Raw genomic sequence first — 3,957 nt, 5'->3', positions numbered from 1 at the left:
ACAAAAATACGCACACTGGTTTCCAGATGATAGGCAATGACCTTTTAGTAACAGAGTCGGTTTAGCTGCAAAGCAAATAAAACTGATCCGTTCAGTCAATAAACGTTTAAATGATATTTTATAAAACCACATTCTATAAAGTTTTAAAAGTGCACTAAAAAGTGAAAAATAAGGACAGGATAAGAATTGTACCGGTAATAATAGATATGAAAAACTAATTATAATAATATCAAAAGTATGGGCGCTTCATGAGAAGATTTACACTACGGATCAAAAGTTTTTACCCACCCCATAATCAATTTATTAAATTCCAAAATAATAATCTATTTGTTTTATTTCTTTATTATTCTTCAACTGTGAATTATTTCTTCGGTGTTTATGATGGTAGTTTAGTCCCAGTTAGCCCTGTGAGACGCTGGGACGTGCTGGGATTCATACTTTTTCGATTTAGACATCTTTAAGTGAAGTTCGTTTACAAATTGTTTTCGTTCTCGCAAATTCGAACTTGTACGTTTTAAAGGGCTGGAAAGCCTGCAACGGCTGAAGATAAACATATTGTATTGATCAGTAAACATGATCGTCGATCACGTGCTCTCAGACAGCAGCTCAGATCAATGAATCTTCCTCTGAATACTTTTGAATTGGAATTAAAAGGTTGCAGTGGACTAAAGAACATAAAAATTGGATGCATGAAGATTGGAAGAGAATTTTATGATGAGTTAAAGTTTGAGGTTTTTGGATCTATTAGAACAGTGTTTATGTGCAGGTCAAAGGAAGAGTGGATGTTAAATCTAATGCCGACTGCAAAACACGGCGGAGGCTTGGAGAGGGTTTGGGGATGTTTTGAAGAAACGGCAACTGGAAATCTGGTAAAAGTAGAAGGGATTTTGAAGAAAGAAAGCTATGAAAAAATATTAAATGTAGAGGTTGTCGCCAGCGTCTGATCCGTAGAAAATTTATCTTCCAGCATGACAACTACTCCAAGTATTCTTCGAAGCTGTGCAAAGAGTATTTGAAAAAAAAATGGAAAGGAAGAATGTACTGCTCGAGTTGTGGTTGGACGAATTGGACAGGGAAGTCAAAAAGCAGTGTCCCACTTCCACTTCACATCTTTGGAATATCCGGGAAACCAATGGAACCAAATAGACGACGATTATTTCTCCAAATTGTTGTACAGAATTCCAAAACTGTTCATCGAAATAATAAAAGCAAAAGTCACCCTTCTACCCTTTGTTCAAGACCTGTATATAAGACCGTGGCTACGAGCCATGACCCCTATTTTTAATTTTTTAGTGCACTTTTAAATCTCTTAAAAAGTGTGGTTTTAAAAGAATATTTTCCTGAATTTATATTTAAATTATAATAATTAGTCCCAAAAGTTAACATAACTTAATTCACTACTTTGAAAAAATACGATTTTTTAATCGAATATCAAAATATTAAGAACGTAGTCTTAGTGTACAAGCTGCCTTAAATGCTAAATCTTATTATATACAATAATAACTATAAATAAATATAAAATCAGTAGATAAAGATATTGGGGGGTTAATGGGGTTCGAGTGGTACGTAGTCATGAATAAGGGAAACTTTGAGGCACTTAACTATATGATTAACAGATTCTAATGGTTCTCATAAAGAGTAGCGGAATAATTCACGTATTTAATAGCTAATTCCAAGATTCCAACAATTATTAAAAATGTTATAACCGAAATTTTTATTCTATTTTATCTTTTGCAATCTATATAGGAAGTATAATTGTTACTACTGTCATCTGTTGGTGAAGTCAATAACAAATTTCTTTATGTGAATTATTAAATTAATTAATTGAAATTATTTGGTCAATTGAATGTCAGATATTCAATCAATTATTGTTATCGGAAATAAGTAAGTATGCAAATATCAAGTTGATTGATTAACGGGAAGTTAATTAAATTTTGATAACAAAATTTGTACTATACAAACAGACAAGCAGTGTGAGTGCAATAAAGTGTAGTAACAAAATAAGCCTTCATAATTAATTAGACTAAAAAAAGTGACAATTTTTATTAAGAGAATAAAATTACGAACAAAGAAATTGTTATATCAGTTCTAAAACCGAGAGGCGCTAAATATTAACCGCTAAGATTAATTTACTATCCAGTAGTATATTTTATATTGGCATAGAATCTTGAGTCAGACATTCCGAAAATTGTGAGGAAGTACAGAAAGAGTATATTGAAAAATAATAACAGTTTTTTTATTTATAACCTTTATTTCTATATTAGAGTTCATGGATCTAATCTGCCGCATGAAACTTTTCTGCGACTCCCGTTTGCTTTGACTGCGGATCAATATCGTTAACTACGAATTCTGCAGAGTACGGCAGCGCCCTAATAATCGCGATTCTGTTGTTTTTTTAATAATATGCCGCATGAAACTTCTCTGCGAGTCCCGTTTGCTTTGACTGCGGATCAATATCGCCAACTGCGAATTGTGCAGAGAACGGCAGCGCCCTGATAATCGCGATTCTGTTGTTTTTTATTGATATGCCGCATGAAACTTCCCTGCGACTCCTGTTTGCATTGACTGCGGATCAATATCGTTAATTACGAATTGTGCAGAGAACGGCAGCGCGCTGATAATCGCGATTCTGTTGTTTTTTATTGATATGCCGCATGAAACTTCCCTGCGACTCCTGTTTGCATTGACTGCGGATCAATATCGTTAATTACGAATTGTGCAGAGAACGGCAGCGCCCTGATAATCGCGATTCTGTTGTTTTTTTATTGATATGTCGCATGAAACTTCTCTGCGAGTCCCTTTTGCTTTGATTGCGGATCAATATCGCCAACTGCGAATTGTGCAGAGAACGGCAGCGCCCTGATAATCGCGATTCTGTTGTTTTTTATTGATATGCCGCATGAAACTTCTCTGCGACTCCTGTTTGCATTGACTGCGGAACAATATCGCCAACTGCGAATTCTGTTGAGTACGGCAGCGCCCTGATAATCGCGATTCTGTTGTTTTTTATTGATATGCCGCATGAAACTTCCCTGCGACTCCTGTTTGCATTGACTGCGGATCAATATCGTTAATTACGAATTGTGCAGAGAACGGCAGCGCCCTGATAATCGCGATTCTGTTGTTTTTTTATTGATATGTCGCATGAAACTTCTCTGCGACTCCTGTTTGCATTGACTGCGGATCAATATCGTTAATTACGAATTGTGCAGAGAACGGCAGCGCGCTGATAATCGCGATTCTGTTGTTTTTTATTGATATGCCGCATGAAACTTCCCTGCGACTCCTGTTTGCATTGACTGCGGATCAATATCGTTAATTACGAATTGTGCAGAGAACGGCAGCGCGCTGATAATCGCGATTCTGTTGTTTTTTATTGATATGCCGCATGAAACTTCCCTGCGACTCCTGTTTGCATTGACTGCGGATCAATATCGTTAATTACGAATTGTGCAGAGAACGGCAGCGCCCTGATAATCGCGATTCTGTTGTTTTTTTATTGATATGTCGCATGAAACTTCTCTGCGAGTCCCGTTTGCTTTGATTGCGGATCAATATCGCCAACTGCGAATTGTGCAGAGAACGGCAGCGCCCTGATAATCGCGATTCTGTTGTTTTTTATTGATATGCCGCATGAAACTTCTCTGCGACTCCTGTTTGCATTGACTGCGGAACAATATCGCCAACTGCGAATTCTGTTGAGTACGGCAGCGCCCTGATAATCGCGATTCTGTTGTTTTTTATTGATATGCCGCATGAAACTTCCCTGCGACTCCTGTTTGCATTGACTGCGGATCAATATCGTTAATTACGAATTGTGCAGAGAACGGCAGCGCCCTGATAATCGCGATTCTGTTGTTTTTTTATTGATATGTCCCATGAAACTTCTCCTCGAGTCCCGTTTGCTTTGATTGCGGATCAATATCGCCAACTGCGAATTGTGCAGAGAACGACACC

Source organism: Diorhabda sublineata, chromosome 10 (assembly GCF_026230105.1).
Source record: "Diorhabda sublineata isolate icDioSubl1.1 chromosome 10, icDioSubl1.1, whole genome shotgun sequence".
Lineage (NCBI taxonomy): Eukaryota > Metazoa > Arthropoda > Insecta > Coleoptera > Chrysomelidae > Diorhabda > Diorhabda sublineata.
This window is presented reverse-complemented; position numbering follows the sequence as displayed.